The sequence below is a fragment of the Saccopteryx leptura genome, chromosome 1 (assembly GCF_036850995.1).
Source record: "Saccopteryx leptura isolate mSacLep1 chromosome 1, mSacLep1_pri_phased_curated, whole genome shotgun sequence".
NCBI classification, from domain to species: domain Eukaryota; kingdom Metazoa; phylum Chordata; class Mammalia; order Chiroptera; family Emballonuridae; genus Saccopteryx; species Saccopteryx leptura.
The window spans coordinates 257,375,895-257,388,587 of record NC_089503.1 but is presented as its reverse complement, the minus strand read 5'-3'; the positions used below and the strand labels follow the sequence as shown (position 1 = coordinate 257,388,587).

At 45.6% G+C, this 12,693-nt stretch overlaps 1 pseudogene; it reads right to left on the bottom strand.

Annotated features, from left to right (window-relative positions):
• Positions 1–10,020: 10,020 nt before the first annotated feature.
• LOC136389254 (large ribosomal subunit protein eL19-like) lies at positions 10,021–10,688 on the bottom strand (annotated as a pseudogene).
• Positions 10,689–12,693: the final 2,005 nt, after the last annotated feature.

Genomic DNA, 12,693 nt, shown 5'->3' with positions numbered 1-12,693 from the left:
GGGGCCATCAAACCTCTCAGGACCCAGTGGCCTTGGGAAATGCTCAGGCTGACATGGGGGCTCGAAACCTCACCCTGGGAGCCTCCCCCACTCCTCTCATGTTTCTCTCCACCTCCTTGAAACCTTCCTACACTCCTGAGGAAGAACAGGCCCTCCTCAGAAAAGGTGGAGACGTGTGCAACCAGGGATGGATATTTCTCGGGGATAGAATTGCCTTACCAACAGCACAGGCTGAAACTCTCCTTTCTGATATCCACTGTTTCTTACATATAGGACCAAAAGCTCTCTATTGGTTCTTGCAACCATTCTTTTTCTTCCCAGGCCTCCAGCAGACTATTGAAAAGGTTCATGCAGCATGCACTATCTGTTCCAAAGCCTCTACACAAGGAGGACTCCGCCCCCGCTTCCCCACTCATTAACTGAGGGGGCACGTGCCAGGCCAGGATTGGCAAATTGACTTCACTTATATGCCCCCTCATAAAAAACTCTGTTATCCCTTAACTTTTGTTGATATCTTTTCAGGGTGGATAGAAGCCTTTCCCATCTATTGAGAGATGGCAGACACTGTTGCCTCCATTCTTGTTGAAAACATCATTCCACAGTTTGGACTGTCGACTACCATCCAGTCAGACAATGTCCCGGCCCGGCCTTCACTGCCCAAATAGTCCAGCAGGTTGCCACCTCTCTCAACATTTCCTGGAAGCTCCACATACCCTACCACCCTCAATCGTTGGGTAAGGTGGAAAGGGCCCATGGCATCCTGCAGGGTCAGCTAACCAAACTTTCCATCAAGACCAGACTCTCCTGGCCAAACCTCCTCCTCCTGGCACTCACCAGAATCAGAGCAACTCCACGAAACCCCACTGGACTCAGCCCCTTTGAGCTGGTTATGGTAGACAATTCCTAATCAATCACAACTTACCTGTCAACTCCCCTCCTCTTGTCACTTACCTCCTCTTTTTATCCTTACTCCACCATCTTCTCAGGGAACACACGGACCGGACCCTTCCTCCCATAGGGGGTCCAGATGAAGCACACCCAGCGGTCCCCCTCCAGCCAGGAGACAGGGTTCTTCTGAGGGAGCTCCAGCCCGACTGCCTACAGCCCAGGTGGATGGGACCTCATACGGATTACCGTATTGACTACTTTTACTGTGGCCAAGCTCCTGGGGCAAACACCCCGGTACCATGTCTCTTGCCTCAAGCTTGCCCCCATACAGGACCGCTGGCAGTCGGAACCACTGAGCCCTACCCACCTCTGGCTCACCAAAAGTTGGGCCCTGCAGATCCTCCTGTTGCTCCTGTCCCTCCCACTGGGAACCTGCCACCAGAGTGAATTAAAGCAGGGAGCAATGCTGTTATTATATCAATGAGAATGGCCTGATGGAAGAAAACATCAATGTCCTCAACTGTCTTCAAGAGAAACTGCACAAGGACCTCTCTTCCTACAACCTGCTTAACTCCTGGTGACAATCACCCATCCTCACCTGGGTTGCCCCTGTCCTAGGTCCCCTTCTAATTATTAGTATATTACTCATGTTTGCTCCTTTTTTTCCTTAGATTCTTACAGGGCTGCATCCGTGAGGTTTCTCAAGTCACGGTCAACCAGATGTTCCTATACCCATATACGCAACTCCCCTCAGAGCCACCACCTTCTGACCTCCCTTCCCCACAATGCCCCTAACTAGCGGGAAGTAGCCCGACGAATAGCGGCATCCCTATCTAACATAAAAAGTCAGAATGTGAGGTCGGTTGGCAATGGGGGAAGGTCACGTGAGAAACCAGGCCTGGGGATTTTGGCTGGGACCACCCACATCCATGCCTGCCGAAAGAAACGGCCCAGGAGCACCTTGAAAAAGAACAACTGTCTGTCAGCCAATAAAATTTTGCCACGTCATATCAACCTGCCACCACCATACCAACACTATAAATTATTCCTCCCCCCCGCCCCCGCCCCGCGTGGGAATCTGTGTGACTTCTCTGGTCCACAGACGGACCAGAGAACTTTGTCTGGGATATGCTTTATTTAAAGCTTTTGCTCGTCCACACTTGGTGGCTATGCCCTTTTTTCTTCCTTGGTGGAAAATACCTTACCTGCAACACGGACATCTTGGCCTTTTAAAAATTCTATGACCCCCACACACTATGTGGCCTTTTGTATTTGGTTCCTTTAGTTGAGCAAAAACACTTCTAAGGTCCATCCATCCATCCATACTGCAGCATGTATCAGAGCTTTAGTCTTTTTATGTTTTGAATAAAATCCCATTGTATGGATAGACAGTATTTTGTTTATGCATTCATCCATTGATGGACATTTGTGTTGCTTCCACCTTTTGGTTATTGTGAATAAGCATAGGCCAGTCTATGGAGACAGAATAAATCTAGAGTCATGGCTGCAATGGCTGGTAGGAAAGAATGAATGGACTGTTTAATGGATATGGGGTTTCCATTTGGGCCCATTGTGCTCAATATCAGTCTCTAACATCTTTGTCTCAGTTGCTCCATCCCTATTAATTTGCTGTAGATGTGGGTGTATTTGCATATGATTGTGTGTGTGTATGTGTGTAATGGGGTGGAAGGGATGCAAATATACTGCTCACAAAAATTAGAAGATATTTCAAAAGGAATATGAAGCTATAAGATATCCCCTAATTTTTGTGAGCAGTGTATGTGGGCAATCTTCACATTACAGCAAGCAGGTAACTGAGCAGAAGCCACAACAACATAGAGGTCAGAGACATAGGCTTCAGAATCAGAATATTTGGTTTGGATGCCTTGCCTCAGTGACTGGAATTCTGAAACCTCTTGGTGGCTCAGTGTCCTTGTCTGCAAAGAAGAGATAGTAATTCCAACCTTACTTGAGTGTTGTCAGATGTAAGTACTTAGAAAAGCATCTGCTATTTAGAAAGCACTCTATTTTACTTCCTAAATACCTCTTAGATTCATTTTTTTCCCTCCAACATCACTTCCTGGTTGAGATGGCCAACATCCATGACCTGGACAGGAGTTGTAGACTCCTAACTGATCCTCACGAGCTGGTTGGTGACCTGAACAAGCCCCTGCCACACCCAGGACACCTGCCCCTTCATGCTACACAGGCAGATTGGTTCTGGTCAGGTGGCTCGTGTTTTTTGGAAGCTGTGTGGTGAGTGCACTGTGTGTCTTTTTCATGATGAGGGTGAAGGAAAGGAGAAGGATAGAGGTGACCACAAACAGTACTATCAATGGGCTGAGTCAAGTCTCCAGGGGAGGGACCTGGTACACAGCACTGTGGGATGTCATGATTTAATAACAATTAATGACAGCTGTTGTGCTCTTAATGAGGCATGAGATGAAGATAAAAGAATAATTATCACGTATTAGTGCTAGGAATAGCAGAAATGGCGATTGCGGTTACTCTTGAAAGGAAGAATCACAAACATGTTTTTATGTTCAGAAATGGGTGAGGAAAGCAATGGGAACAAATGAGTGACACAGAATCCCAGCCAATGTGCAAGAAGGTGCCTGGGTGGAAAATTGCTGCTAGAAGGGGATTACAATAGAATTGCCTGCAATCCTATTGTATCAAAAAGCCTATGACTGTTCACACCTCGAAACATCTCTGGCTTTAAATCTGTCCTAGCAGGAAGTGAACTATGAAGTCTGCACCCATCCTATGCAAGGTTTCATTTTTTATTTCCACTTATGTTGTATTTTTGGAGAAAGATGGACAAGGAAGACCCTCCAGAGGCAAAGCCAGAAGTCATTGAGGACAGTGGTTGAGAAAATTTCTCTAAAAGAGAAAAATAAAGTGGGAAAATAAAATGTTCTTCTTTTTTTTAAATCAAGCGAAAGGCAGGAAGGCAGAGAGACAGACTCCTGCATGCACCCTGACTGGGACCCACCTGGCACCCCCTGTCTGGGCTGATGTTCTGCCCGTCTAGGGCTGCTACTCCGTTTCTCGGCAACCAAGCTATTTTAGCACCTGAGGCGAGGCCAAGGAGCCATCCTCAGCACCCAGGGCCAACTTGCTCATTTGAGCCAAGATAGAGACAGAGAAAGGGGTGGGGGTGGGGTGTAGAAGGAGATGGTCACTTCTCTTGTGTGCCCTGACCAGGAATCTAATTCGGGACTTTCACATGCCAGATGATGCTCTACCACTGAGCCAACCGGCCAGGGCTGGGATAGTAAAATTTTCAATTCACCTTTAGCTTGTCTAAATTCTCATCATTGCAAAACATGCATATCACATGTGACACTTAGAAAAACCCCTTGCATCGTGAGAAAATCACACAAAAAATTTTTCCGGGTCTTTTTTTTAAAACCACTCAATAGTTTTGGTTAACACTAAACACTATGTAGGTTAAACATCGGGCTCATGATAGGCTTCTTTTAACATTGCTCTCAATGGTCCTGTTTTGTTATTCATTCCCTCATGTGACCTGCTCACCTTGAATGTGGACTGGACCTAGTAATTCACTCATTCTTTTTTTGTTTGTTTGATAAAAGTATTTACTGGATTTTATATTGTGAGGTTAAAACATAGGTTTATCTGTTGCTTCTTTTTTTTTCTGAAGCTGGAAACGGGGAGAGACAGTCAGACAGATCCACCCGGCATGCCCACCAGGGGCGATGCTCTGCCCACCAGGGGGCGATGCTCTGCCCCTCCGGAGCATCGCTCTGCCGTGACCAGAGCCACTCTAGCGCCTGGGGCAGAGGCCAAGGAGCCATCCCCAGCGCCTGGGCCATCTTTGCTCCAATGGAGCCTTGGCTGCGGGAGGGGAAAAGAGAGACAGAGAGGAAGGGGGGGGGGTTGGAGAAGCAGATGGGCGCTTCTCCTGTGTGCCCTGGCTGGGAATCGAACCCGGGTCCCCCGCACGCCAGGCCGACGCTCTACCGCTGAGCCAACCGGCCAGGGCCTATCTGTTGCTTCTGAAAATAGAACTGCTAAGTCGTTGGAGGCTGAGAGCCAAGAAGTGGACAGGAATTCATTCTGAGAGCAGCTGCTTTGTGCAGGATTTGGCTGTCACCACATAAGGACCACTCTTTCGATTCACGTGGCTCCTCTCTTCAAGCTGAGCCTTTCCATCTTGTATTTCTCTTCACTAAGCATTCTGTTCCTGGTTGTTTTCTCACTCCACTGGTGTATTGATGTCTGTTTCACTGTTTCAGGTTATATTTCACTGAGTTTTTTCAATTGATGTGTTCCTTCTTCCCTTCTAGCTACCTGGTGAATGAAGGGATTCATTTCTAATGAATAGACTATGACAACAGTGACAGGATGTCACTTCTGAGGTTAGATTACAACATCCTGTGCCTTCTGCCTTCTGCCATGTTCTTGCTCTTTGGCTTGTCTCGCTTGCCTTGGTTTTCACACATTGAGGACATGAGCTGCTACAGTGGACAGGCTCGTGTGGCAAGAAATAGACGATGATCTGTGGCCGACAGCCTGTGAGGAAGTGAATCCCACCACAGCCTTATGAGTGAGCCTGGAAGCAGAGCCTCCCCCAGTCAAGCATTTCAATGAGACCACAACTCCAGCCTCCATCTTCACTTCAGCTTGGAAAGGAACTCGAGACAGATGACTGAGAGGTTATAAGTGTCAATGTTGAGAAACCCTGGACTATACCTCCAACGTCATCTTTAAAGCCAAACATTTTTTTTTTTTTTTGTATTTTTCTGAAGCTGGAAACGGGGAGAGACAGTTAGACAGACTCCTGCATGTGCCCGACCGGGATCCACCCGGCACGCAGAGGGCAATTCTCTGCCCCTCTGGGGCGTCGCTCTGCCGCGACCAGAGCCACTCTAGCGCCTGGGGCAGAGGCCAAGGAGCCATCCCCAGCACCCGGGCCATCTTTGCTCCAATGGAGCCTTGGCTGCAGGAGGGTAAGAGAGAGACAGAGAGGAAGGAGGGAGGGGTAGAGAATCAAATGGGCGCTTCTCCTATGTTCCCTGGCCGGAAATCGAACCTGGGTCCCCCGCATGCCAGGCCGACGCTCTACCGCTGAGCCAACCACTTTCTATTTTTAAAATAGCTGTATTGAAGAATAATTGCAAAAGAAAAATTACATATATTTAAACAGTATAACTTCATGTTTGATATACTTACACATGGTGAAATGACACAGTCAAGCTACTTAATATATAATCACTTTGCATAGTTATGATTTTCTTCTGTGTGTGTGTGATGCAAATACTTAATATCAATTTCAAATATATAATACAGTGTCGGTAACTATAGTCACCACACTGTATTAGATGTACAGAACTTATTCATCTTGTATAACTGAAAGTTTGTCCTTTTTGACCAACATCTCCCCCATTTTACCCTCCCCCACAAAGTCCCTAGCAATCACCATTTTAGTTTTTGCTTTTATGAGTTTGTAAAGTAAAAAATTCTTGAGCAAATCCTAGAAGGAAATACAGAAACATGTTAGGAGTGGTGACACTCAAGACCCATTAAAAATTAGGGTGACACTCAAGGACCCATTATAAATATTACCACCTCAGCCTGACCAGGCAGTGTAGCAGTGGGTAGAGCATTAACCTGGGATGCTGAGGACCCAGGTTCAAAACCCTTGGGCACAGGGTCTCTGGCTCAGCTGGAGTCCCCCAGTCAAGGCACATATGAAAAATCAATCAATGAACAACTATGATACTGCAACTATGAGCTGATACTTCTCATCTGTTTCCCTTTCTGTCTCTCTCTCTCTTGCTAAAAATAAATAAGCAAATAAATAAATACTTCCACCTCAAACTCTAGGACCTCTGGGTGATGAGAAGTTCCTTCCAATAGGTCCGATTTGGTGACTGGCAGTCAGTAAACAAAAGAACAAATTATCTGCCCCATCCACATCAATAAACAGTATGGGAAACCAAACAGGAGAGTAGTGATCTAAAACCACTATAATGAAATGAGGAAAAGAGTTAACTCTGAGCATTCCCTGGTCTTTAGAAAATGGCAAACCTTTCCAGGAAGACTATTAAAGAATTCCTTCTCTGGGAATAAAGTGAGCTTTTTATGCTTAAGAAAAATTCAAGATGTTCTTTGAAGGTGCATACTTGCAACTAGTGGATAAATAAGTCTTAAAGGTCTAACACACATACAGTGATTATAGACAACAAAACTGTATTATAAACATTAAGCTTGCTAAAAGACTAGATCTTAATTGTTCCACCACTAGGAGAAATGGTTCATTATGTGATGTGACAGAGGGGTTAGCTAATACTACAATGGCAATTGTATTGCAACATAAAATTATCAAACCAATTGATTGTACAAGCAAGCCTTGGAGATATTGCTGGTTTGGTTTCAGACCATTGCAATAAAATGAATACCACAATTAAGTCAGTCATATGAATTGTTTTGTTAACTAGTGCATGTGAAAGGTATATTTACACAACACTGTTGTCTATTAAGTGTGCAATAGCATTATGTCTAAAAAAAGTATGTATCTTAATTAAAAATATTTTACTGGCCCTAGTTAGTGGCTCAATGAGTAGAGCATCACTGTGTGTATGGATGTCTGGGTTCGATTCCTGATCAGGGCACACAGGATAAGTGATCATCTGCTTCTCTCTCCCTCCCTCTCCCCCTTCTCTCCCTCTTCTCCTCCCTTAGCCAATGACTCAATTGGTTCAAGTGTTGCTGTGGGAACTGAGGACAACTCAGTCAGTCTGAGCACTGGCCTCAGGCAGTGAGGACAGCTTAGTACTCAAGCATGGGCCCCAGACGGGGTTGCCAGGTGGATCCTACTGGGGTGCAAGCAGGAGTCTCTCTATCTCCCCTCCTCTCACTTAAAAAAATACTTTATTGCTAAAAAACATGCTAACTCTCATCTGAAAAATGGCACCAATAAAAGTTTGAAAACAATCCCATTTGCTGTTGCATAAAAGAATACCTAGGAATAAATGTAACCAAGGAGGTAAAAGATCTGCACTCAATCTATTATAAGACATTGAAGAATATGCAAATAAAGAAAAGCACATACCATGCTCATGGATAGGAAAAGGGAAGAAGGCTTGAGAGATTGGGTGAAAAAGGTGAAGGGATTAAGCAAAGAAAAGAAACACTCACAGACACAGACAACAGTATGGTGATTACCAGAGGGAAAGGGAGGAGGGAGAAGAGGAAAAGGGGGAATCTATGGTGATGGAAAGAGACTTGACTTTGGGGGCTAAGGGGTGAGCACACAATATAGTATACAGATGATGTATTATAGAATTGTACACATAGAACCTATATAATTTTATTAACCAATGTCATCAGAATAAATTCAATAAAAATTAAATAAGATGAGGTGTGCCTGTACACCTTAAACTGAAACAATGTTATATGTCAATTACATCTCCATTTTGAAAAATGGTTTTAAAAACTCAGGAATAAATTTGAAAGCTTGGCCTGACCAGGCGGTGGCGCAGTGGATAGAGCATCGAACTGGGATGCAGAGGACCCGGGTTCGCGACCCCGAGGTCGCCAGCTTGAGTGCGGGCTCATCTGATTTGAGGAAAGGCCCACCGGCTTGAACCCAAGGTCGCTGGCTCCAGCAAGGGGTTGCTCGGTCTGCTGAAGGCCCGTGGTCAAGGCATATATGAGAAAGCAATCAATGAACAACTAAAGTGTTGCAACGCGCAATGAAAAACTAATGATTGATGCTTCTCATCTCTCTCCGTTCCTGTCTGTCTGTCCCTGTCTATCCCTCTCTGTGACTCACTCTCTGTCTCTCTAAAAAATAATAAATAAATAAATAAAAATTAAAAAAAAAAATTGAAAGCTTAAAACATGTTTTGTTAACTTGTGAGGGAATTTCACCTTAAGAAAACTGGCTCTCAGAATTAAAATTTGATGTATATTTAAATGCTAAACCCACATAAGTAAGGTTATTATGTTCAGCATTATATTTGGTGGGGAAAAACAGCAGTCCCTCACTGTGGTTCTGTGTAGGCATGGGTACTGCAAAATATCAGAAATATAGATACATTGTTTTCTTTTAAGGAGTCAGCAACATATGGGCCTGGATTTATTATCTATTGTTATGTAACAAATTATTAAAAAACTCAGTGACTTGCAACCTGGTGAGAGGCACTTGTATTATTCACAGTTGTATAGGCAAAAAAACAGAGGCTCAGAGAGGTTAAGCAAGTTGCTTAAGGTAACAAAGCTAGGAAGGGTCAAGCCCAGGTTGACTTTTCCCCTAGATGATGCTGTACTGCTTCTTCTGCCAGTCTCTTAATTTCCAGGAAAACTGGAAAGATAGTAGGGAAACCAACAAAGTCATGTGAACTGGATGGTTACAAAGGAATCTTGGCATTTTAAAAAAAATTTCAATTACAGTTTACTTTCAATATTATTTCATATTAGTTTCAGGTATACAGAATAGTGGCTAGACAATCATATACCTTTTTTTAAGACTTTATTCATTTTAGAGAGGAGAGATGGAGAAGAGAGAGAGAGAGAGAGAGAGAGAGAGAGAGAAAGAGAAGAGGGAAGGAGCAGGAAGCATCAACTCCCATATGTGCCTTGACCAGGTAATCCCAGGGATTTTTTTTTTTTTTTTTGTATTTTTCTGAAGCTGGAAACGGGGAGAGACAGTCAGACAGACTCCCGCATGCGCCCAACAGGGATCCACCCGGCACGCCCACCAGGGGGCGACGCTCTGCCCACCAGGGGGCGTCGCTCTGTTGCAACCAGAGCCACTCCAGCGCCTGGGGCAGAGGCCAAGGAGCCATCCCCAGCGCCCAGGCCATCTTTGCTCCAATGGAGCCTTGGCTGCAGGAGGGGAAGAGAGAGACAGAGAGGAAGGAGAGGGGGAGGGGTGGAGAAGCAGATGGGCGCTTCTTCTGTGTGCCCTGGCCGGGAATCGAACCCGGGACTTCTGCACGCCAGGCCGATGCTCTACCACTGAGCCAACCGGCCAGGGCCATAATCCCAGGGTTTTGAACCGGCGACCTCAGCATTCCAGGTCAACGCTTTATCCACTGCGCCACCACAGGTCAGGCCAATCATATACTTTTTTTTTTTTTTTGTAGATGAAGGCTACTTTATTGGATGATTGACCCATGTAATTGCCAATGCCACTATGTACAGGTAAGAGAGGTGGAGCTTTATTTCTTGGTCTCTTCCTCCTTGGAGAGAGTCTTGATGATTTCCTCCATCTTGGCCTGGAGCCGCTCTTCACGGCGCTTGCGAGCTTCCTTGATCTTAGACCTGCAGGCCTCGGCTTGGTCAGCCAGGAGCTTCTTGTGAGCCTTGCCTGTCTTCAGCTTGTGGATGTGTCCTATGAGAATCCGCTTGTTTTTGAACACGTTACCGTTTACTTTCAGGTACGGGCTGTGGCAAATGTGGCAGTCAATCTTCTAAGATTCACGGTATCTTCTGAGTAGCCAGCGAAGAATTCTCATCCTCCTCATCCAGTTGACTTCCTCAGGCATTCGAGCATTGGCAGTACCCTTTTGCTTACCTATGCCCATATGCCCGCCCTTCCTATGGGCCAAGGTGTTTTTCTGGCATCGAGCCCGGGAATGGACAGTCACAGGTTTCCCGATGATCAGCCCATCTTTGATCAGCTTCTGAATCTGCTGACAGGAGTTGGCATTGGCAATTTCATTGGTCTCATTGGGGTCCAACCAGACTCTTTTTTTTTTTTTTTTTTTTTCCACAGCGGAGGACACTGGAGTCGAGCCTCTTCTGAAGCCTGAGCCTACTCATGGCTGCTGCTGCTGCAGCAGGGAAAGGAGAGCATCATATACTTTACAAAGTGTTTCCCCTGATGTTTCCAGTACCCACCTGGGACCATATCTAGTTATTATAATATTATTAACTATAATCCCTATGCTGTACTGTACATCACTCTGTCTGTTCTGTAACTACCAATCTGTACTTCTCAATCCCTTCACCCTTTTCACCTAGACATCAATCCTTTTCCCCTCTGGCAATTGACAGTCTGCTCTCTGTTTCTATGAGTCTGTGTCAATTTTCTATGCATTTCTAAAACTGAAAATTGAATAAGGCAATGCACAACTGTATGGACCTTATTTGGAATTGTGCTCTGAAGAATATGTTTAAAAAAATTTTTTTTTATTTTTCTTAAGTGAGAAGTAGGGAGGTAGAGAGACAGACTCCTGCATGCACCCCAACTAAGATCCACCTGGCAGACCCCTGATGGGGCTGATGCTCTGTCCATCTGGGACCGTTGCTCTGTTGCTTGGCAAGAGATATTTTAACATCTGAAGCCAGGTCATGGAGCCATCCTCAGTGCCTGGGGCCAACTTGCTCCATCTGAGCCATGGCTGTGGGAGGAGAAAAGAGAGATAGAGAAAGAGAAAAGAAAGGGGGAGGGGTGGAGAAGCAGATGGTCACTTCTCCTGTGTGCCCTGACCAGGAATTGAACCCACCCAGGACATCCACACACCTGACTGATGCTTTACTACTGAGCCAACGAGGCAGGGCCAGAATGTTTTTTTAAAGTGACCTAATTGGACAAATTTGAATGCTGACTATGATATTTGGTTATTAAAGAATTATTGTTTTTGTTGGTGTGAAAAAATAAGGCAATGCACATAGAAACACTCTGCAAACTTTAAGTTAATCTGTTTATTTAATTCAAATACAATGATACCTTCAGATACTAACAGACCAACATACAATTTTTTTTAAGATATGAGCTGCGACTTGGTCATATTTTTGTTTGAGATCAGAGCGAAATTCCAAGATACAAGTCCTGATTCGGGAAGCTGCCGCTAGTTGGCGCGTTGGCTCATGGGTCCAGAATCAGCAGTTTGCTATACGAGTTGACTGATTTACGAGCTCAGTTACAGAATGAATTAAATTCATATCTCAAGATACCACTGTAATCAGTATTTACCCAGTATGAGGATGGAGGGGAGTAAGACAGATAGGATCTTTCCCTGTAGCGGATGTTATTGGTGCTACCTCCATATCTCCTCAGCACCATTGCCATGGCCTTTCTACTTGCTAACTCCTGCAACTCCCTGCCTGATGGTTATCTCTGGCCATTAAAGTTGGCTTGGGCCCTGGCCAGTTGGCTCAGTGGTAGAGCATCAGCCTAGCATGCAGGAGTCCCGGGTTCGATTCCTGGCCAGGGCACACAGAAGAAGCGCCCATCTGCTTCTCCACCCATCTCCCTCTCCTTCCTCTCTGTCTCTCTCTTCCCTTCCCGCAGCCGAGGCTCCACTGGAGCAAAGATGGCCCAGGTGCTGAGGATGGCTCCATGGCCTCTGCCTTAGGCACTAGAATGGCTCTGGTTGCCGCAGAGCGATGCCCCAGATGGGCAGAGCATCGCCTCCTGGTGGGCATGCCGGGTGGATCCCGGTCGGGCGCATGCGGGAGTCTGTCTGACTGCCTCCCCGTTTCCAGCTTCGGAAAAATGCAAAAAAAAAAAAAAAAAAAAAGCTGGCTTAGCCTATGCAGGAGGCAGGCCAGAGGTGCTGGCCTCACCCCCAGGAGCAGTCCTCAATCAATGACTGACTAGCATCGGTAAGTAAACATGCCAGCTCTCTTGCCTTTTGGCTGGAATACCAGGTACATGCTTTCCACAGTCTCAGAGGGGTCCCTGCAGAACTGAGCCTCAGTTGCCCATATGATAACCTGATAATATCTATTACTGGCTCCTATCTGGGGGTTTCCTGAGATTGTCTTCCAGATAAACTTCTTATACTTGAATTCCTGTTTGGGGTCTGCTTCTAGAGCACCCTA